This window comes from Crinia signifera, chromosome 1, assembly GCF_055691185.1.
Source record: "Crinia signifera chromosome 1, ASM5569118v1, whole genome shotgun sequence".
Lineage (NCBI taxonomy): Eukaryota > Metazoa > Chordata > Amphibia > Anura > Myobatrachidae > Crinia > Crinia signifera.
In genome coordinates this window covers 90561057-90586182 of record NC_139217.1, presented here as the reverse complement: position 1 = coordinate 90586182, position 25126 = coordinate 90561057, and the positions used below count along the sequence as shown (strand labels likewise).

At 42.4% G+C, this 25126-nt stretch overlaps 1 protein-coding gene across 6 annotated transcripts in view; it reads right to left on the bottom strand.

The window, feature by feature from the left end:
* SGCZ (sarcoglycan zeta) overlaps positions 1–25126 on the bottom strand; it is an 869285-nt gene that overhangs the window by 670839 nt on the left and 173320 nt on the right. For 4 of the 6 annotated variants that reach the window (XM_083170008.1, XM_083169946.1, XM_083169955.1 and 1 more), the window contains exon 2: positions 42–125. The exons of the other annotated variants lie outside the window; for them this stretch is intronic. The gene's annotated coding sequence lies outside the window, so the exon portion shown is untranslated. The remainder of the gene's footprint in view (positions 1–41; positions 126–25126) is intronic. 6 annotated transcript variants of the gene reach the window in all.

The window sequence follows — 25126 nt, the reverse complement described above, 5'->3', positions numbered from 1 at the left end:
GCATGAATCTAAGCAATATTAATTGTAATAGAAATGCTTACCACCATTGATGTACAGTTTCATTCCCGGGATCACCAGTCCAAAGGTATAAGGTTCATTTACTGATGGAACTCATTGTTACCAACCTAAAAACATGAAAAAAAATAGACATTTTGTATAAACATTTATTTGTGGATGATGTACTCGAATTTACCAATATTCTACAATGTTTTACAAAAAAGCACAAAAAGATATCATTATCATGCGTACTGGAAACTATTTCCCATCATAACCAGTTGGATGTTACATGTAGTCGATCATATCACACATGGAATTTTCAGTAGGCCATAGTTGTTCATGCAGTTTTGTTATTTTAGATGATGAACTGTCTTTTTGAAAATGTTGTGGGCCAGTCAGGTGCAGTTGTTCTTCCTACCCCTTTTACAATAGAGAATATATGCTAATATGGACAGAAGCTAACCTGCAGAGAACATCATTTGCGTATGGTGTCATACGGTTGCAGAAATATTGCTAACATAATCACACATCGGGTCGTTGCGCACAACCTCTGAAGACACTCGGGCTAATCTGATCTCCTGGGACGCACAGGCCCCTCCAGTATCAAATGGAATTTCAACTGACATATGCCCATAAAATGCCATCCGATTGGCCTTCACTAAACCACACCCTGTTACCAAACCCAAACGATGACTTCCTGTCAATCTAAAATGTCACTGCAACCACATTCGCAAATCGCTCGCTGTGTATGTGCAGTGCAGCTCACACACATGTGCAGTGCAAAAACATTGATCAATATGTGTGCAATAGGAGCTTTGCATTTGCTCCTGAATGACCTCCATTGTTATGGAGCAAAATTATCTAGTTCTAGGTTTTTTCATTATAACATTGCAGCTTACCAAGCACCTGAGACACCACCCCACCAAATATCGACCCCCACACTGCTGAATCCCCTCGGTACCATGCGAGGAGAGTGAAGAAGAACACATCCCCTCACATGCATCCACTAGCAGGAGAAATCATTAGATGGTCGCCAACCATCGAATGATTTCTCCTGCCTTCACAAATAAAAGTCTGTCTGCTGACTTTTATTTACGAGCGCAAGAAAGAAGATGGGCAGGCGGCTGACGTCCTGGCAGGCATGCCCCCTCATTTTCATGGGGATGCCCATAAAAAACTGGTCGTTCCCATGGTCCAGCACAGTCACCGCCCCTGTCTGCCCCGGCCCTCCCTCCCTGCAAGGAACGGCCCAGTGAGTGTATATCTCGATGAAGCCTTTTTTTTGCCGGGGTCTGCACATGTGCAAATATGCGCTTGCACGGATAGCCACACATCGGAATTTGCCCCATTCCGAGTGAAGCAGAATTAGGCCCATTGTACTTAACCTCTTATCTATTTATCAAATTCTGCCCTGATCCGATGTTTGGGGGTCTGCGCATGCGCACAGTCTATTATGCACATGTGCAGCTCCACTGCAAATGGCTTTGGTGACTTGCATAGTCGCCGAGCAATTTGCAAAGTTCAAGGCGGGACGGCGGCCGGGAAGGGGATCGCCCATGAGAACCCCCAGTGTTTTATGGACATCCCCATGAAAACATTGGGTGTTCCTATTGCTACATGAGTGGCCTAATGTGTGCCGGGAGCGGGCGGCTGACACCACAGGACGTCAAAACCTGGAGAAAACAGCTGATATGGGCCTTATATCCCCCAAACAGCACTGAAAATGGGGACAACGTCACATTTAGCATCTGATTAGAGCCTTGCTGCACACTGCTATGAGGCACATATATCCCCCTCGCAGCCTTGCAGATGGGGGACAAATATTCCCTATTAACTGAACTGGGCCCCTCCCACAAGCCCATGCAAGGTCCTTACTAGCTACCAACCACCTACTGCCAACCCTTCAAACCACACCCTCTTTTTTTGCTAGACCAGGTGTCCATTGGATGTTCAGAATTGGAACTGGTGGTAAATGTTATACCCCTTTCACATCGCACTTTTAAAATGGTATATTGCCGTTTTTTTTCCATTTTAAAACGTTTAAGGCTGCAATGTGAAAGTGCCAGAGTTGATTTACCGGTTAAAGTTAACCGTTATTTCAACACTGTTAAAAAGCAGAGTCCTACACGTTTTAAAGCCGTTTTTTTGGCAGTTTGAACAGCTCTATTTCAATGGCTTGAAACATGTCCCTTGGGGGTTAAACGGGTTGAATGTTTGAATGGTATTAAATGATTTTTAAAACGGTTTTAACCTGCAATGTGAAAGGTCTCAAGGCTCAGACCCGTTTTAAAGTCCCATTTAAGAATACCGTGTCATTACCCATTTCTGCAATGTGAAAGCAGTATCAGTCTCCTTTAACAGCTGTATATTTAAAATACATTAACAAATATGTGAACATGTAGTTGCTTTACTGGAAGCAGCACTTTAATATAACTATATATTTCAATAGATGGTAAACATAATCAGTTCCGGTGGCCTTGCACATTTTCCTCTATTGTACATCCTGATGTGCAAGTTAAAGAAGCACATTCTACTGAGTGCAATGAGAAAAAAAAAGCATTTATAGAATGAGACAGAAAATGTTGCTACAGCAAACGAATAAAAAAAAGACATTTATGCTTCTTCAATATGCAGTATTTTCTCGTAGGATTATATTAACAGGACATTACTTGCTGAAATACTGACACAAGCAGTAATCTTAATAAATCTATTTTAAATGAAGAAAAATTAGAAGTCTAATGAAACAAATCATGCCTAGTATAACTGTAATTGAAATCTATATTAGTGACCAATTTATTGCAATATTGCCATTTTATTACGCCTCTGGGTTCTCACAACTGAGTCACCATCGCATAATAGCTTGGTGCTCACTAATCTTACATAGATGACATAGGGAAATGAGGGCAGAGAAGTGCAACATTAATCCATTAAAAGATGGCATAACCTGTAATTAATGGACTACATAGGCAATAAGACTAATAGAATTATAATATGCAAGAAGAAGGATTACTGGCATTCCGTAGTAATAAAATACTCTACCTAATGGGGAATATTATGGTCCATTGTGTTTTATGTGCATGTTACTCTGCGGACATGTAGGCATTGCAGTTTAGGTTATTGTTAAACATGTGCCAACCAACCGTGAAATTAGAATAAATACAAAACAGGTCTATGGGAAAAGTAGTGGAAATCAAATGTATATTCTATATATATATATATATATATATATATATATATATATATATATATCCAAACAAGTTGTTGTTTGTAGCAACAAAAGCGCACTCACCAGACTTCATCCTCTGTTTAAAAGGCAAGACTTTATTCCATGTCACTTAAAATCATCAAGCACAGTCGACGTTTCGGGCCATAGAGCGACCCTTTGTCAAGACAGCTTATGGTGTATCACTCCATTAGAGCAGCAGCTAACTGAATCAGTCACAGATCCCCTGAAATACCAATATGCTCCGCCTCAAAGGTCAGAGTCTCACAATATGAGCCAATCATATACCGGTATCTAAGACCTAATTAATAACATTAGGTACGATATAACTTACCCCTCCAGCTGGAGATGCATCTGCACGCCATCGCGCTCACATGGTGAGCGGCGTGCGCTCCAACTACACAGATGGGCTTCCTCTTCCTGGTTCTGCGTGTCATTGACACGTCCAGATATACCAGGAAGTTGGTCCGCGTCATCGCTGAAGTGATGCGCTGTGTAACAGCCTATCAGCCGCTTTTCCCTGCGTTTCAATATATTGCTAGCACTTCCTGGTGCCGCCATTTGCGTTCCACGATCGCGATGTACTGAATGTATACACATTAAACTATAAATCTTTGGGCTGATGGTTTTATCAGGGTGTACTATTGACGTTCAGTCAGCTTTTGCTCAATACATATTAAAAACAATAAACACACATTTAAAATTTTGCCACTATCGATACAATCGCTACCAAAATCGGTCATCACTATTGCAAACGATGTTGGCAATAAATTTCTCTCCAATGCTTGATATCATTATTTTACCTACAAAACAATATATAATGCAAACCCAGGCAAGGAAGAAATGAACAAGAACCATACTTAAAGAGAATTTGAGAAATAATAATACCACAAATCATAGAAAATCACTAATGATGTATATTATGTTATCAATGTTATTGTTCCTCCAGGAACATGGTCAGGGTATTTTTCTCATTTAGCCCTTTCGGTGCTACTGTTTCAAGATGGTGTATCCAGAACGCCTCTTTTTTAAGGAGAGTCAGTCCTCGATCACCCCCTCTTGGTGACGGGGGTATCCAATCTATCACCATATATCGAAGATTCGAAACCTGATGTTTCGCACTCAAAAAATGCATTGCTACTGGTTTGTCTGTGGTACCTGTAACTAATGCAGCCCGGATGGTGGATTTATGTTGGCTTATTCTTTCGCGCAGAGTTCTTATAGTCTTTCCCACATATGACAATCCACATGGACATATCAAATAGTAGATTATGTGGTCTAATAGGCAATGTAGCCTATGGCGCAAAAAGATCTTCTTCCCACTGTGTGGGTGACAGAAGAATGAACCCACCATCAATCCTTGGCAAGTCGAGCATCCTAGACACTTGAAGCATCCTTTTTTCTTAGTCAACCAGTTGTTTTCTGGTACTTCTAAGTGTCTTGTGCTGGTGCGATATAAAGTGTCCTTTAGGTTACGCCCTCTTGTGATACTTAGTAATGGCTTACTACCTTTCAATTTTTTGAAGGCCGGATCCGTGTCGATCAAGTGCCAATTCTTGCGTATCGAGTTCTGTGTTGTACTCAGATTGGTATCACAATGTACATTAAGTACTAGGCGCTCCTGTACGGTCTTCTTATCTGTGTCAGGTTTAGTCTGGTGAGTGGCTCTGGCTTTCCTGAGGCATCTCTCAACATCCTTCTTGTTATATCCTCTTGTAAGGAATCTCTCAAAGCACTCTGTCAATTGTTCTTCAGCAGTTTCACCATTAGAGTTATTACGGAGTACCCGGAGGAATTGGGATACAGGTAAGTTCATCTTCAGCTTTGGTGGGTGGTGACTTGTAGCCCACAATAATGTATTGCGATCAGTCTCTTTCCTGAAGAGTGTGTACTGTAGTCCCCCATCACTTTTTGAGATGGTTACGTCTAGGAAATTAATCCCGACAGTACTACAAGAAGCTGTAAATCGCACCGGACTCGCAATCTCATTTAAATGGGTCACCATATCATTAAATGTATCCACATCACCACGCCAGATAACAATCACGTCATCAATAAAACGTTTAAAGTACAATAGGTTCTCACCATATGCAGGTATTATGTGGGTTCTCTCGTACAGGTCCATGTACAAGTTCGCGTAGCTAGGGGCCACATTGGACCCCATAGCTGTCCCCGCTAGCTGTACAAAATGGCTACCTTCGTACATAAAGTGATTTTCTTTCAAAACCAATTCAAGGAGTGACAATAAAAATTCAGTTGGGGGGTTTTTACTTTTGCGTGTTTGTAAAGCCTCTCCCACTGCAGCAAGACCATCAATATGGGGTATAATTGTGTACAACGAGCACACATCAAGTGTACCCAACACAATATCATCTGGTAAAACCCCAATTTGGTCTAGATCTTTAAGCAAATGGCCAGTATCTTTTAAATAGGTAGAGGTGTCTCTGACCAGGGGCTGAAGATGGTAGTCTAGGAATTTAGCCAGGGGCTGTAATACTAAACCCCTGGCCGAAATAATGGGACGTCCTGGTGGGTCCACAAGTGTCTTGTGGACCTTTGGCAAGGTATACATTACTGGACAGACCGGATGTGCCACTGTCAGGAATTCAATTTCGTCCTCATCCAACCATCCCTGGTCACCACCTAATTTAATCAAGGCATCAGCCTTGTTTTTTACCATTTGCATCGGATTCTTTGTTATTTTATGATAAGTCATGTGGTCCGCTAATTGTCTCTGGACTTCTTTGTTGTATGTCACAAAGTCCTGCAGAACCACTGCCCCTCCTTTATCTGCATTTCGTATTATGAGCTTATCATTATTTTTTAAGGAGGTCAAAGCTTGTCTCTCACTTGAACTTAAATTGTCAAAACATTTTTTTGTCTGGTTTTCAGTTTCTCTACAGTCTCGATCAATTACCCTCAAGAATGTCTTGAGACTCGCATTTCTAGAGGGAGGGTCAAAATGACTGTTTTTCTTAAATTTTTTAGTTAAATTTGGGGTAATTTGGGGAGTCTGTATGTTTTGGGGTCTTTTGGGGCGATTGTCGAAATACTCTCTTAGTCTCATCTTCCTTCCAATTTTGTAATGGTCCACTGACCAATTGAAGGAATTAAAAGGGTTGGTAGGGATAAATGATAAACCTTTAGACAAAAGAGATTTTTCTGCCGGGGTCAAAACATGGGAGGATAAATTGAAAATTAACTCCTGCCCCCCTTCCCCCTTCCCCTTGGACGCCCTCTTGGTCTTCCACCCGCCACGCCTTGGGTGCGGCCTTTTCTTCCCTTTGGTCCATCTTTCAGACCCAGGCCACGATCTAAAAAAGCCGTGGAGGTAGATGCTAATCCAGATGGCGGTAGGATATCGTTTGATTCTGCATCCGACGATGAATAAGAATTATATCTATCGGAGTCATCATCCCTCCGCCATCTGGGTGCTCTCTGTGTTCTACCAAATCTTCCCTGATTATTTCTCTTAGTACCCTCACCCGCGAGCCAGCGATACACGCTGTGCAATTGGTAGTCTTGGTTGACCTGTTCCAATTTCTTCCTTTTAAATGCCACTAGTTCAATCTTATACTTCTCTATCTGTTCCTGCAAACGGCCTAACCAGTCCTCATTTTTGTCATTTTTTAGAATGCTCAGTGACTCTTTCTCACAATCTTTAATTTCACTTTTTACCTTAGTAAGTTCACCTCCCACCTCCTCTATCACTAATGCTATTAGATCTAAGGAGCATTTATTCAATACCCCACACCACCTGACGCAGAAGCCCGGATTCCTGCGCCCGATGGTGGGGGTATTGGCAATCCTAAATCCCCGGGGTATCCTCTTTTTCCGGTAATAGTCCGAAAGGAATTGCCCGTGGAGCAACAGATCTATTTCTCGTTTTTTTAATTTATTTAATTTATTGTAACGATCTGTCGGGGTTTCTGTGGGGAGTTTGCTGAACTCTATTTCGTTAAAGAGTATTTTATCAACCTCATCATCTGTGAGACTAATTTGTACATTCTCAGCGTCACTAAGCATAACCTCATCTAGAAGGCCTATACTGGCGGCCATCTTGCAAACAACAGATACTAAAGCACAACTATTCAAGCACTGGAGAGATATATATAAAAACAATATAACAATTCTGCTTATATGGAGTGCTGCACACATACATGCATATTAGAAAACATACAATATAACAAAATAGAAGTATTAGGGTAAATACAATTGTAACAACTTCGTGGTTTTCTTTCAAATGGGTGCCCCTTTAAGAGAGACTCAATCCAACAAGTCCTCCAATATATCCTGGGTAGAAAGTAGGCACTCACAAAATTCCTTGGTGACAACTGCTGGGGTGCTTCATTAACTCAAGTCATAGCAAAAGTCCTCCAATGTATGACATAGATATCCAAACAAGTTGTTGTTTGTAGCAACAAAAGCGCACTCACCAGACTTCATCCTCTGTTTAAAAGGCAAGACTTTATTCCATGTCACTTAAAATCATCAAGCACAGTCGACGTTTCGGGCCATAGAGCGACCCTTTGTCAAGACAGCTTATGGTGTATCACTCCATTAGAGCAGCAGCTAACTGAATCAGTCACAGATCCCCTGAAATACCAATATGCTCCGCCTCAAAGGTCAGAGTCTCACAATATGAGCCAATCATATACCGGTATCTAAGACCTAATTAATAACATTAGGTACGATATAACTTACCCCTCCAGCTGGAGATGCATCTGCACGCCATCGCGCTCACATGGTGAGCGGCGTGCGCTCCAACTACACAGATGGGCTTCCTCTTCCTGGTTCTGCGTGTCATTGACACGTCCAGATATACCAGGAAGTTGGTCCGCGTCATCGCTGAAGTGATGCGCTGTGTAACAGCCTATCAGCCGCTTTTCCCTGCGTTTCAATATATTGCTAGCACTTCCTGGTGCCGCCATTTGCGTTCCACGTACAGGAGCGCCTAGTACTTAATGTACATTGTGATACCAATCTGAGTACAACACAGAACTCGATACGCAAGAATTGGCACTTGATCGACACGGATCCGGCCTTCAAAAAATTGAAAGGTAGTAAGCCATTACTAAGTATCACAAGAGGGCGTAACCTAAAGGACACTTTATATCGCACCAGCACAAGACACTTAGAAGTACCAGAAAACAACTGGTTGACTAAGAAAAAAGGATGCTTCAAGTGTCTAGGATGCTCGACTTGCCAAGGATTGATGGTGGGTTCATTCTTCTGTCACCCACACAGTGGGAAGAAGATCTTTTTGCGCCATAGGCTACATTGCCTATTAGACCACATAATCTACTATTTGATATGTCCATGTGGATTGTCATATGTGGGAAAGACTATAAGAACTCTGCGCGAAAGAATAAGCCAACATAAATCCACCATCCGGGCTGCATTAGTTACAGGTACCACAGACAAACCAGTAGCAATGCATTTTTTGAGTGCGAAACATCAGGTTTCGAATCTTCGATATATGGTGATAGATTGGATACCCCCGTCACCAAGAGGGGGTGATCGAGGACTGACTCTCCTTAAAAAAGAGGCGTTCTGGATACACCATCTTGAAACAGTAGCACCGAAAGGGCTAAATGAGAAAAATACCCTGACCATGTTCCTGGAGGAACAATAACATTGATAACATAATATACATCATTAGTGATTTTCTATGATTTGTGGTATTATTATTTCTCAAATTCTCTTTAAGTATGGTTCTTGTTCATTTCTTCCTTGCCTGGGTTTGCATTATATATTGTTTTGTAGGTAAAATAATGATATCAAGCATTGGAGAGAAATTTATTGCCAACATCGTTTGCAATAGTGATGACCGATTTTGGTAGCGATTGTATCGATAGTGGCAAAATTTTAAATGTGTGTTTATTGTTTTTAATATGTATTGAGCAAAAGCTGACTGAACGTCAATAGTACACCCTGATAAAACCATCAGCCCAAAGATTTATAGTTTAATGTGTATACATTCAGTACATCGCGATCGTGGAACGCAAATGGCGGCACCAGGAAGTGCTAGCAATATATTGAAACGCAGGGAAAAGCGGCTGATAGGCTGTTACACAGCGCATCACTTCAGCGATGACGCGGACCAACTTCCTGGTATATCTGGACGTGTCAATGACACGCAGAACCAGGAAGAGGAAGCCCATCTGTGTAGTTGGAGCGCACGCCGCTCACCATGTGAGCGCGATGGCGTGCAGATGCATCTCCAGCTGGAGGGGTAAGTTATATCGTACCTAATGTTATTAATTAGGTCTTAGATACCGGTATATGATTGGCTCATATTGTGAGACTCTGACCTTTGAGGCGGAGCATATTGGTATTTCAGGGGATCTGTGACTGATTCAGTTAGCTGCTGCTCTAATGGAGTGATACACCATAAGCTGTCTTGACAAAGGGTCGCTCTATGGCCCGAAACGTCGACTGTGCTTGATGATTTTAAGTGACATGGAATAAAGTCTTGCCTTTTAAACAGAGGATGAAGTCTGGTGAGTGCGCTTTTGTTGCTACAAACAACAACTTGTTTGGATATCTATGTCATACATTGGAGGACTTTTGCTATGACTTGAGTTAATGAAGCACCCCAGCAGTTGTCACCAAGGAATTTTGTGAGTGCCTACTTTCTACCCAGGATATATATATATATATATATATATATATATATATATATATGTATACATATATATATATATATATATATAATTAATAAAAAAAAAATATTGCTGGAACAGTAGATTCATTTTCATATTTACTGTATAATCAATTCATGTTTTCATTGTGTTTGACTGAGAACTGCTATGGTCAATGGGGTAGCTGTATGAAGTAGTGATAAGGGAGGATAAGTGAGCCAGAGGAGAAGTGGCCCATGGCAACCAATCAGCTGCTCTGTATAATTTTATATTATGCAAATTATAGATGTAACGTCAGTGTTAATTGGTTGCCATGGGCCACTTCTCCTCTGGCTCACTATTCCTCCCTTATCACTGCTTCATACATCTGCCCCAATATACTCTGTCCTTGTACAATGTAAAGGTATCCAGCACCTAAATAAGTTTATGGGGGATCAATTAGCTGCAGTGATTTCCCATTGGCTAATTAATCCCCCAGGACAAGTGGCGTCGTTACCTGGGTGCGGAAGGTGGAAGTCACTACTGGGTGTCAGACTCCGTGGTGTCAGCCACTGTTGCTGATTGTCCCAGGAACTGTTTTGTCCGCAGGAGCTGAGTGATGCACTAGTAACGTAACGAGCAGGAACTGCAGACAAAACGGTCCCTGGGGCAATCAGCATCTCAGGGACTCCCAGAGGGATGAAAACAAAGGTTGGGGCATGAAACCGCACCCCCTCTCACAACGCCACACCCTTCGTAATTTTTTATACCACAGTGGGTGTCAAATAGGTATGTGACACCCATATTCAGGACTATTAGCCCTGAATGAAGCCCAAAGGCAACAGTTAGAGAGCTAGTGGGACTTCTTTTCGGTTTTAGCACCCCTGAAAAAATAATCCCTGACAATTATCCTGTTATCAGGTGCAGGAACCATATTTACTCGGTCCAGAAACTTATTGTAGATTCTATTAACGCCCATTAAAAGGGAATTTTAATGGGTGAGATAGAAGGACTCTCATTAAATAGACCCATGAATAAATGCCTGAGCTCACCACCTTTCTTCACAACAGGTAAATTACCGATTCTAACTGAATTGCCTCCCTGTGTGTTATATAATTGAGGACATTTTTTTAATGGTCTAGAACAGCGGATCTCAAACCAGGGAAACCCATTTGCAATCCGATTCTTTTCTTAATGTATATTATCTTAAAATGTCTAAGGGCTAGAGAGCCATCAACAAAGCGCAAACTTCAGACAGTTCCCCCAATCCATCTATCCTGAACTTCAGGAATTATTGTACTACAAAATTTTGAGATATGTGCTGAGGATGAGTCCCACTTGTCTTTAACAGTGAAGAGATTAAATAGCAGTTAAAATATTAAAATAGGTGAGAGTATTTGTAAAAGTTAATAAGTACATATGATATACAGTATACTGCTGTGTAGGATCATAACTATTAAAATGAATATACTCACAACATCGTTATTTTATTTTTAGAGATGATCAGCTCAGTTTTACTTTGGGTCTTCCCACTGAGTTTAGATGTCAGAATGAAGCTATGTTTTAGAGGCCATATGTCAAATAGTTGGTAATCTTGGCTCTCGGGTGCTTAGCCTCTAATATAAATGACATTATTATAATAATGAGACACTCCTCTGCAGTCGCTGTTAATACTAATGCATATATTTTAAGTTCTACTGTGTATTCAAAAAGGGACAGATACTGTAGCTGCTCATATTGTAATTCATGTTAAACAAACCAGCTCATGCCAAAGTCAAAAACTGCCTCTCTGGGCCAAATGTAAAAGAGTCCGAGTTCAGTGGCCAAGAGGGATGCCGGCTGAGCTCAGATTTTTTTTTTTTTAAAGGGGTAATCATTAACCATGTGTTAGTGAGTAAATAATACACCTGCACAACTGCTGGGTGACCTAGAAAAAGAGAACCCATTGGGGGGTATTCAATCCCGGGTCACGACTATCGGGACATCCCAACAGTCATGACCCTGGCCTGTTCTCGTCTTGCTCACCTGTTCATTATTGTCAGATGGGATTCAATGTCCCATCTGCCAACTGGCGAAAAAGGGGGCATGGCCGTGTAAAAGTCAGGTCCATTCTGCCAAGATACCTCTTCAATGCTGTCGGGAACTACAAGTCCCATTATGCCTTGCCACAGTTTTGCTATTAGGGAATGCTAAAACTAAGACAAGGCATGCTGGGATGTGTAGTTGCACAACAGCTGGATGGCCACAGACATGCCTGATCTACAGGGCTTGATAAATATCCTCTATTTCTGGACTCTTCATTAGATGTCTGACTTGATCTTGGATTGTTTCCAGTTCCTCTCATATCTCGTGCTCTTAATCTGGACTGTATTTAGACCACTCTTTACCCGCCAAGATCCAGCTACAACTCTACATCACACTTATTTATTGTCATGTCTGGTGATTGCATGGAGAAATGTCCTGTGTAGTACAGGAGCAAAATCACATCTGCTTAAAGGGGTCACAGGTAAAAACTAGTGACTGCTGCCTACCATTCACATAACTTCCACATATTATTCTGCCTAACAAGCTCCTCTTTATATAGTACATACATAACTTTACATATGTTCTATTTTTACATACACTACCCACTGACCCCCAGGCCAACATTTCTGTGATCATGTATCCCACAAAGGGCCTGATTCTGGCTCACTCGCAAAAGCAAATTCATTCTCTAATGGACAAAAACCATATGCATTGCAAGGGGGGGCAGATGTAACATGTGCAGAGAGAGTTAGATGTGGGTGTTATTTTGTTTCTGTGCAGGGCAATTACTGTCTGCTTTATTATCACAAAGCAATATAGACATCAGTTTGAAGAACAAAACCCAGCGGCGTAACTATAGCACCGCAGCCCCCGCCATCGCGGGGGGGGGGGGCTGTGCATGTGGGGGCGCCGGGGGCTGCGGTGATATAGTTAACCCCCCCCAATCCCCCGCAGACTGTCACTTACCTATCGCGCTGGTCCCGGCGGCTCCGTTCTTCTGCTGAGGACCACCACAAAATGGCCGCCCCCATATAGCACACAGTTCTCTGAAACTGTCTGCTGTATGGGGGCGGCCATTTTGTGGTGGTCCTCAGCAGAAGAACGGAGCTGCCGGGAACAGCGCGATAGGTAAGGCTGTGGGGGATTGGGGGGGGAGGGTGTTTGCATAGGCGGCGAGGCGGCGGGGCGGCAGGGCACCCAGAACGTAGCTATGCCACTGACAAAGCCCCACCCAAATCTAACTCTCTTTGCACATGTTAAATCTGCCTCACCTACAGTGAATATGGTTTTGTCCATTAGAGGGAGAATTTGCTTCTGCAAGTGAACCAGATTCGGGCCCTAAGAACCTTTGCAATCTGGCTGGCAGATAGCATGTTTCAAATGACTAGCTCCACATAGATTGTAAACTTGCGAGCAGGTCTCTTAATTTTTTTGTCTGGCTGTATTCACCCCATTACTGTTTTGCTTCCAAATGAAAAACACAGCGGAATATGGTGGTAATACCATGTACTGTAAATATGAATACATACTGTACATAAATAATCAGAATCAGCATTATTGGATGGTATACTTGCGTATACTAGGATTTTTGTCCAGCTACATTGCGTCAGCCAAGTGTCAATGTGGAGGGGGGAACATATAACATGTCACCACATAATCATGTAACAAATCATGTACCGCATAAAACACAACATACATAGACAAAATGGAGCACAGTGTATTGTTATTATTTACAGTGGCATATTAGTCTTTGTTTAACTGGTTGACTACTTGGGGGAAAAAATTTTTTGAACACCTGGTTGTTTTAGCCGGGACGGCTCTGTAGCGCCTGCCAGATGGCAGAATTTTTAACAGGTTGCGGGCAGGATGCATCTGTTCATCCGCAATTTTTCCCGCACACTACTTGAGCATGGACAAGTACAGTTCCTGAACAGAGGGGAGGTCAGTACTGATCATTTTTCCCGCCATCCTCAGTACCCTTTGTCTGTCATTTTCACTGGTGGAGCCGTACCATACTATAATGGAGGTGCTTAATGCGGACTCGACTAAAGCTGATTTTAAATAAAGAACACAATCTGTGATTATACGTTCCTAGTGTTAGAAGTGTCAAACTAGGCTGGTGATTCATAATGCCCGTGTTGTCTGGTCTACCAACATTCATGCTTTTTTATAGTGTCCACACTTTTGATGAGTTCACTGAATTTTTGGCATGTAGTTGTTTTGTTTTGTACATGGCTGTTTTAATAACAAGGGCAGTCTGGATGGTGTAATGGTTAGCATTACTGTTACATAGCACTGAGGTCATGGGTTTGATTCCCATCACAGCTCTTTCTATGTGGAGTTTATATATTCTCCCAGTACCTGTATAGGTTTCCTCCAGGTACTAAAGTTTACAACAACAATTTACTGGTAGGTTACCTGACAAAAATCAGCCATAATGTGTGTGTGTGTGTGTGTGTGTGTGTGTGTGTGTGACTAGAGGGCCAAGTGGTTCTTATTTGCAGTCATTTCTAATCTAAGAGACAGTTATCTGCCCTTAATGTATAGAAATACAAGTTACAGTAACTATGCTTTGAGTGCATCTGAAACTTGCTAATGTCTTACCTGCTCTATACCATTATCATTGAGTCAGAACATAAACTACAAGACGGTAGAAGAGAGTAAACTATCACAATAAAGATGGAGAGGGAGCATACAGTGATAGCTTAGATATATCACCTACTGCCCCTCAAGTACAGTAATTCATGTAATACTTATCCCACAAGCCTCTTGCAGGGGTTTATCAGGTTGGTGATCCAGGACCAAATCAAATCATTTATGGTCAAAAAGATAGACAAAGCCTGTGCAAGTGTCTGCCAATCATAAAATACCTAGACAGAATCAGAAGCACAACTGAACCAACAAATAACTGACCCTAAGGATGACAGAATGACCGATAGGCACAATTAATATTTATTCCCAAAATATATTAATATATATGTATTGCTGTGAAAGCAATGCTGATACTCTAGGGCAGGGGCGGGCAATTATTTCAGCTGGGAGGCCACTTAATACTTCCAGCAAATATTCGAGGGCCGCACTCCAGAAATAGGGGATGTGCTCACTCAAAAGGGGGTGTGTCTTTGAATGTATTGGAGCACACCATATACCCCTTTTACACATTTTATTATTTATTACTTATTAACAGTTTCTTATATAGCGCACACAGATTCCGCAGCGCTTTACAGAGAATATTTGAACATTCACATCAGTCCCTGCCCCAGCGGAGCTTACAATCTATTTTCCCTACCACATATACATGCACACACAGGCATTCTAGGGTTAATTTTGTTAGGAGCCAATTAACCTACCAGTATATTTTTGGATTGTGACAGGAAACCGGAGTACCCGGAGGAAACCCACGCAAGTACGGGGAGAATATACAAACTCCGCACAGTTAGGGCCATGATGGGAATTGAACCCATGACCTCAGCGCTGTGAGGCAGTAATTCTAACCACTACACCATCCATACTGCCCCTTTTACACATCATACAACACAATAGCAGGCTCCTTATAATGTACTTGCACCTTACTTTAGTAATTCCACACAGCAGCTCCCCCTCAGTAATTCCACACACCTGCCGCCATTAGTAATGCACACATGCCCCTCACATTTCCACACACCAGCTCCCCCTTAGTTATTCCACACACCAGCTCCCCCTTAGTAATTCCACACACCTGCCCTCATTAGTAATTCCACACACCTGCCCCCATTAGTAATATCACACATGCCCCTCACATTTACACACACCAGCTCCCCCTTAGTTATTCCACACACCTGCCCCCATTAGTAATGCCACACACCTGCCCCTCTTTAGATATTCCAAACACCTGCGCACCATCCAGACCCAATGCAGTCACGGCAACTCACCTATCTTCTGCGGCAGCGCTGTGGCTGTAGTGACATGCAGGGGGGGCAGGTGGCTTGGTGCTGCTGTATGTGCGTCCGTTGGCGGCTGTGTGTGCGAGCAGCGTAGCCCTGCTGCCCTTCATGCATGCTCCGGGCCACGTCTGGTGCCTGCTACGCACAGGCTGAGCATCGGCTACACAGGACTATGCCGCACGCACACACAGCCACCATCGGACACACATACAGCAGCGTCGACGGACGGGTCACTTTTCGCAGGCCACATGTTGCCGCCTATTCTAGGGCTTCATGATTCCAGAAATTTTGGATACTGACTTAACCATTAGAAGTTGGTATATTTCAACAATTGTAACTGAACCTGAATCTGCAGACAGTGTCAACAGTATTTATTATTGTCATCATAGTCAGCATTGTACTCAATGGACGGAAACTAGCTACTCAGGTTTGTAGAAATTATGTCTATAGCTGCAGTCACCAAGTAAACAAAGTTCCTGTTAAAAAAAAACTCTAAAAGAAAATTTTACCATGTAAAATACATTTGTAGCTTTTTTATTCTGATGACGCTTCCTGTTTCATCAGTAGAATATATATAATAGGCATATTTGTACTCTCTGCTATTAGGAGACAGCTCTGCAAATTAAAAGTGCAGATAGCAAAAAAACAACTCTTCGAAGTCCAAAAGTTAAAAAGTCACAACCTCCAACCACAATACAATAACTATTCCTTTCGTGTACTGTAGTAAACTTCAGGCTTTCTTCTAAAATGCTCATATTTTTGCCTAAACTATGTGAAGGTTTAAACATGTTGCTCAGAGTCTGAGGGAAATTTACTAAGATGGGAGTTCTATTTCACATGGGATGTTGCTAATATGGGCCAGTAAATGGTCCTCCCACAAAAATGCAACAATGACGAGCTACATGCTAACAATAAAAGTGGAAAATGCCTGCTCTGAACTAACACAAAATTCTAATTGTTTTTTGGAGCTGAATTTGTGATTTTTTTCCTGTACAGCAAGCAATACCCCAAAATATTCACTTTATCCTGCCATAGAATAATAATAATAATGACTTCATCGCCCGCCTTCAAATCGGCCATCAGCTTTCATCTAAAAAGTAAGTCCCAGTTTACTTTTAGAGCAAATAGAGGAAAAATCCTCCGTGCGGGCACATTGACTCGCAGCATAACAAGGGGATCCGGATGTCAGTAGGCCATACGTTTGACGGGCTGTGAGAAACCTGCTTGCTAGGCAGCAAATATACACAGCCTAGTGAGGAGGTCTGAAACAGGCCCTTTATGAGGAAAACCCCTTTTCTTTTGCAATCTTACACCTCAGCAAAAATGAAGATACCAATATACAAATGAAGGTGCAAAGCAGGTCTAAAGGTGCATACACACTGGGTGTTTTTGCCCAGCGTCTATGCGCAGCGATGATGGGGAAAATCGATGGGCTGAAAATCACTCAGTGCATACACACTGAGCGATTTTATTTAATTTTTTTCCCTGCCCAGCAATTTTCACCTCTGTAAAAGGCTTTCCGGGATGCTATGGAAAGCCATTAAGTCTGCTGGATACAATAGCTTATGAACGGCTTCCGCCAGCCATAGTGCAGAAGCATGCATTAGTGCTCACCACTCATCGCCAGGCCATACACACTGGGCGGCTTTTGAGCCGAAAGCAGAGCAAACGGTCAAACTGAGTTGCTTTCAGCTCCAAATCACCCAAAATAAAGCGTTAAGCTTTATTTACACCCCACACATATAAAACATGTTTTGGACTTCATGGGAATCAGCTCTTAGCACAGTTATATGTCCATTACCAGACCATGAACCTAAGGATTAAGAGTCAGGGCTAGGTTGAAGGCTTAGCATTAGGATATGGGATACATTAATAATTGTTGATATTGTGATCCTGTCAACATGATTAACCAATCAATATGTTCTCTTTTTTAACATAATGATCATTTCCACCTTTACATTTTGAATATACATTTGATAAGGTCATTGTTGATCTTATATACCAAACCTGACTTAATAATGCCATGCATAGACTTAGATAGATGTTCCAGTGAAAAAAATTGGAGAACCTACCTGCACTCAGTGTCAAGATCCCTTCTGTGCCCACATGAGGGTGTAGCTATATCATGACAGGATTGCTGAGTAGAAGCGGCATGCTGGGGTGGGCATTGCCATGCTCTCCTATAGCCCTCTCCTCTTGGTGTTCCTGCCCCTGCCCCTAGAAAAGTCCCCAATGATGCCATTTCCATGGGGAAGGCAGCATGTCCCAATTGAACTATATAGCAGGAATAACTTTGAGCGCTGTGTACAGCTATTTATAACGAAAGGATTCCTGGAAACTTCCTTAAGTTGAGATGGTCATGATGGAATCATATTGTGCAGCCATCATATTAACCCTTTGAGTGCCAACGTTTCCGTGAGAGATCCTCCAAATGTGAGCGACGCTGGTATTTTTGGTAGATATTTTGAGGATCGCTCACAACAACGTTGGCCCTCAAAGGGTTAACAAAGACATAGGGGGATATTCAATCGCCGTCGAGCATCTCCCGTGGGGGAGATGCCCGACGGGCCCTATTCAATGCTGTCTTCCCCGACAGCATTGAACAGGGTTTCCTGGCAGAACGAGCCCGACATCTCTAACTGTCGGGCTCGTTCTGCCGAGAACAGCCGGGAAGTGACGAGCTGCCGGCTGCATCTCGTCACTTCCCGGCCACAACTCGCGGCCACGCCCCCTTCTCGTCCCGCTGCAGGCGAGACATTGAATCCCGCCTGCATGTTCTCGGTCGAGCTGACTGAGAACGGGACTGGGTCACGGCGGGCGAGCAAGCTCGTCTGCCGTGACCCGAAGATTGAATACCCCCCAAAATGGTAAATCTTCTTATTCCAAAGCACATGCTTTAGGCATGAAATGTATCAATGGTGGATTGGGAAGTTTACATTACCTTTACAAGAACTGGACCCACACTCCATATACAGTATAAAACATTTTCCAAAGTAATGTTTAGCAAAACAATACAACTATTCTATTGCCGCTAACTAGCAGATTTGTCTTTAACCATAACATTTGTTGGAAAAGAAATTCTAAAGAAGCAGCCGTCACTATCATGCTGCTTTATATCATTATATAGTATTCTTTTTGCTAATTGCTAATTAATAAGTTTTAATCACAGACAGATGGATGTGTCATGCAGGAGCAACATGATACAAAATTACCACTGGAAATATGATATGATATATTATACAAATCCAGTGTAGTTTGTTCATACACATTTCAGCATGATTTTTTACTTTGTGCACAATGGAGGTCATTCTGGTTTGATTGCGCAGTAGCAAAACATTGCTCCCCTGTGCGAACGCGCATGGGAGCAATGTTTTGCTACTGCGCATGCACATAAGCATTTATGCAATTTATTTGTGCAGGCGAAAGGACACAGTGACTTGTATAGTCACTGGCCGGTGGGGCGGCGGGCACGGGTCGCATCCATGGGAACGCCCAGGGTTTTATGGGTGTCCCCATGAAAACGCTGGCCGCTCACATGGTATTTCGCCCGTGACATGGGTGGGCAGCTGATGTCACCAGATGGCAGCTACCCGCCCTGTTCACGTACAAGAGCGCAACAAATCTGGGTCACCGTAGAGACTTAGATTTGCAAACCGTTTAGAAAACATTTGATGGTCGGTGACCAATGAATGATTTTGGCCCCGCACACAAGGCTGCAAATGGATGTTTATGCAAAACATCCATTCGCATGCATGCAGGGATATTCCCATGTGAGGGGGGACGGACATTTGTGTGGGCGGCATTTAGTTTACTTGCAAGGCTGCGAATTTCGCAGCTTTGCAAGTCAACCCCAATGACCTCCAATGAGCGTACACAAGATGTGTATTCTCATTTATCTTTCAATGCTTATTTAGCTTGGCATAAAGCCATGTATTCACCTATTGCTTTGTACTTCAAATTTCCTTTTAATAACCTTTGATCGAAAAAGTAAGGGTTAACTTTTCTTCCTAATTTTCTGCAGAAGAAGAACACACCATGGGTCAAATGATGCTATAGTATAAATAGCTTTGAGTCTTTCTTTTGGAGTTAGATGCTTTATATACATATTATTACATACAATTTAGAGGGGAATTCAGCAGGCACAATAACGTCATTTACAATAACTTCAATATCAGGCATTTATCAGGCATTTTGTGGACATTGCAAAAAAATGGCTGCAAAAAAAGGCTTAGCAGGGGTTTGTGCAGTGATTCATCCTACTCAATAGAAAGTTTTTTTGATAATGTTTGCCACCAAACCAGAGAATAAATGTAGGATAAAATGGGAAAATCTGCTTATACCTTCAAAAAAGGAAAACTAATATAAGAAAACACTACAGAAGTCTATTAGTGGTCATATCATAAAAAAGTTTGGGGTACTTAAATTGTGTGCAATGGCTACTATATGCATTTAAAAAAAGTAAAAAGAAAATGAAATTGTAGGTACATAAAAATTGGAGTTACATTATTTTGGACAATTGAATAGCTGCTTATCACAGTTCACAACAAAATCCCTGTTTTGCTGGAAAAAAAAAAAAAGGTTATTGTGGCTATTTCAATTTAGCTTTAAATTCCTTTTGATAACTGACAGATAACATCCATAAATACCACTATAAATCAAGAGCTTGAGGAACATTTGTGTAAAAAGCCACTTCAGTATACAGCTGTGGGCCTAATTCAACATCAGTTGTAATTTTGCGACAATTCGTAAAACTACAACTGCCTAACCTAACATGCAGGATGCAGCACAGCACAGGGCAAGCACTTGTATATCTAGGATAGCCCCCTGACAGAGCAGCTTAGCTGCTGGACTGCCATTTTTTGTCTCACAGTGACACACAAATAATACACCCGGTGAGCTTGCCAGTTTAGAAGGATTCAGTATTGAATCCCGGCGGTCGGGATCCCGGCGTTCAGAATCCCGACGCCGGAATCCCGACAGCCGAAATGCCGACAAGGGGGGGACGTGGATCGCCCCCCCCTTGCGGGCTCGCTGCGCTCGCCACGCAGCGGGCACGGTGCCTCGCTACGCTCGGCACACTAATTTATTCTCCCTCCAGGGGTGTCGTGGACACCCCAGGAGGGAGAAAGTGTCGGCATTTCGGCGGTCGGGATTCCGGCGTCGGGATTCTGAACGCCGGGATCCCGACCGCCGGGATCTTAACTGCATCCGGTTTAGAAGTATATAGTCCGACTTTCATTCAAGTATAAGGGACTAGCATTGTTGTCTATTTCTCAAAACTATATATTTGTGACTTGAAGATATTGAGAACAGGTCTAGACCAGTGGTAGCCAACCCTAGCCCTCGAGAGCTACCAACAGTTCACATTTTCCAGACAACCTAGCTGCTGCACAGCTGCACTCATTAATCGCTGACACATTTTAAAAGATACACAGATGGAGCTAATTAGCTCACTTGTGATTCTGTGAGGAGACCTGCAAAACATGCACTGTTGGTAGCTCTCGAGGACTAGGGTTGGCTACCCCAGGTCTAGACAATATACTGTACATTCACTTGGACCTTACAAACAGAGCAAAGACTATGGGTTAAAGTTACACCAAATAACTATTAATGGAATGGAAATAGTTGTTACCTAAATATGAAGTTACAAAACTACATACTGTAGATTTATAATTTAGTAAATGTAATGAAGGTCAATCAAACAAGTTGACTCCAGTCAGATCTACAGGGTGAGGCATCAAAACCTTGAAGATTTTAAATGTTAACAAAACAAAGGCATATTCAACATTTTAGTACATAATATAAAAGTGAGTGGAATATAGTTAATTTTCAATTGGTTATGAATATGATATCAGACAGATGGTGGCCTTCATTTGCGATACACGTGTAGATTTCTGAAGTTTGGCCTCACTTGGCCGGTCGTTTCCAGCATTAAACTGCAATTTCATGGTGACGCTCAGTTACATTTGTCTGGCTATGGTAACCAGCAGATTTTTTATTATTGGGTGGAAAACATACATCAACTTAATGAAGGGTCTCAACAGCCAAGGGGTCATCTGCCTGATGAGGTCTAAACACGTTGACCAAGAACTAATAGTGCAATGAAGGTAGCTATATGCTAAGAAATGATGTTATCATATTCAAAACCAATTAAAAATAAACTGTATTCCAAGCGCTTTTAGATTATGTACTGTGACAAAGAATCACATTCACTGGATACGATGAAGTCTTTATCTGTATTTTGGAGCAGGTAAACAGTTTACAAGGTAATCAGCATAATCAAAGTTACAGATGATTACAACATTGCAGAATACAGGTGTCACAGCCTAGTATAAACTCTTTAGAAAGCTCCAGTGGTCCCTACTGTAACCTACACCCCGGCCTAACACTTGGGCAGCTTTTCCACCATCAGAAGCAATGACTCTCTGTCCTGGAAACCCTTATATCAAGAGAGCACAGCTGCTAATCAGCCCAACCTTGATCACATTAGTTTCCCTGCTGCTGCTCTAAAACCTAGACTGGATCCTCCACATACATTATCTTCATGTGGAGGTATGCTGTCCCTGCAGTAGCGGAACTACAGCTCCGCAGACCCCGCGATGGCTTGGAGGGGCATAGTAAATTTGTGCACCGAGGGTCTGCGGGAGCTTCGGGATTCGCTCTGGGGAGAGAGTGGTGGCTGCGGAGTGTTTATCACACTGACAGCCGCTCAGCTCCCTTTCCCTGAGGCCTGACCCCACCCCAACTGCCATTGGCGGAGACCAAGCCAGCCAGCTCTGGGGCCACTGTGTGTATCCCCGGGCTGGCCACTGGACCCAGCACCTGTGGTGGCACTGTGCATGTCCCCGGCCCCAGAACCGGCAGCAGCACCCGTGATGGCAGCAGCACAGGGCTCCAGCGCTGCCTCCCGCCTCCAGCGGCCATGTTTCACAGCGGCAGCATATAACAGCAGCAGCGGGTGAGCTGATCTTTGATAATTATATATAGATATACATATATAAAGAAACTTGCAGGGGGGAGATAATGTTGTTGTTACACCACTGTGTCCCTGCCACACAACTAACATTTTGAGTAGCGTTTGCTATGCCTTTTTTGTTAACTTTTAAAATCTGTGAGGTTTTATTTTGGGGGGTGGGGGCTCAAGCTGTACAGCAATGGGGTAAATACAGCGGGAGAATAAAATAATGAAAACAATTTAAAATAAACCATGGCATATCCATTTGAATGCATTAATATTATGTATAATAATAATAATTTACATGCAAATAATTATGTTGCTCCACCAAATGAAGCAAATGACAATTGTTTCATACAATATGCAAGGCTGATAAACAGAATAGGTAAATTTGATGAAGTCAAAATTTGAGCAGCTATTCAAAGCAAATATTAACTCAGTAAATTGAGGGGAAACGCTGCATTGTAATAAAGCATATAACTATTGTATAAATGCAAATATTCTTATCTGAAAACAAACATACCAACATCCACTTTCTATGAGGTTATTTTGCAAGTCAGATCAATCGTTCATGAAATAGTAGTCTATTCGGAATTACATTAGCAATTTCCTTGAGAGTAAGAAGAGAAAGCTTTGTGCAGTATACAGTCACTTTTACTCCTTTCTTTCTCATTACTATTTATTTACAGCCTTGGGCCTAGCATAAATGGAAGGAAATAAATACCAACTTAAACTGTATTAAATTGAAGATGAGTGAAATTTTCATTACTGTTCTGCAGAATCCTGTCGTCACTCTGCCTTCGGATGTGGGCCTATGCTGGTTTCCCAGGCAGGATTGGCCTTAATGTACTCCTACACCAACCTCATCACCTCGCAAACCAAAATCATAACTCCAAGATCTGCTGTTCATTTTAATTTGTAGTCAAACAACATTTAATCGCATTTTATTATTATACACAAAGAACACTTTTGAAAATGCACTGAAAAGTTTCTATGGCTTAAGCAGTGGTTTCCAAATGCGGTCCTCAAGGCACCCAAGCAGTCGTGTATGAAGCAGGGATCGCAGCAGATACTGAAGATATCTGCTGAGCTCCCTCAGTTCCCAACAGCAGCTGCATTCCCCGTAGGTTTCTGTTGTGCTGCAAATTAATGCTGTCAGATTTACCAAGCTATGGATTGTGAAGCATTCCAGAAATTGGTGATGCAGCCTCCTATCTGCAACTGCAAATGGGTCATGTTGGAGGGTATATGTCCACTTTTTACAACCTTTTTTATACCGATACTCAGACTTTTTACTCTGTCACTTGCTGCTACTTGGCGGTGGGCTGGAGAATCATGCCTGGAAGCCCCACTGCATGGATTGGGGGTCGCCAGCATGGTGGCCAGTTTATGGGAGCCAGCAAAATCTTGTTGCATGTCAGCTCCCTCAAGGTTCAGCAAGAATAATGTGGGGGTGGGGGGCACAGCTGCCTAAACTGTTAGATAGCCTGCTACCCAGGTTGTCCCTGCTCAGTGTGCTTCTCTGTATCTGTCTGCAACCCTGGTAACTGCTACGTCTGCTTTTGGCATTATGCTGGTTATTGCTTTGTTATGCTCTCTTTTTTATTTATTTACAGTTTCTTATATAACGCAGCAAATTCCGTTGCACTTTATAATAGGAAACAGTGATAAAGCAAATTGGGTAGTAACAAACTGACATAAAGGTAGGAGGGCCCTGCTCGCAAGCTTACAATCTATAGGGATAACAGGAGGGATACATAACGATGATTCCATAGCATGGCAGTCCCACCAGATTGCAAGTGTGTCCTGATGGGATGCAATTAGATATGAATGCTAACAAAGGTTACAGTTTGTGGGGGATCTGGAATATGATAATCTTGCCTGAAGAGGTGAGTTTTCAGGGAACGCTTCAAAGATTGGAAGCTAGAGGAGAGTCTTAATGCGCGTGGAAGGGAATCCATAGGGTGGGTGCTGCCCGAAGAAAGTTCTGCAATTGTGAATGGAATCTAGTAATGAGTGTGGATGAGAGGTGCAGATCTTGTGCAGAGCGGAGAGGTTGGGTGAGGATATATTCTGAGATAAGTGAAGAGATATATGTTGGTGTAGTCAGGTTAATGGCCTTGAATGTGATTAGAAATATTTTATTTTGAATACAGTAAAAAACAGGAAACCAATGGAGGGACTGGCAGAGCGGATCAGCAGATGTTGTATGTGTAGCCAGGAAGATCAGCCTTAAAGCTGCATTCAATAAATATTGTAGTGGTGAGAGTCTTTTCTTAGGAAGACTGGTAAGGAGGATATTGCAATAATCAATGCGTGATATAATGAGTGTGTGGATTAGAGTTTTTGCATTGTCTTGGGTAAGATATGGACTAATTTT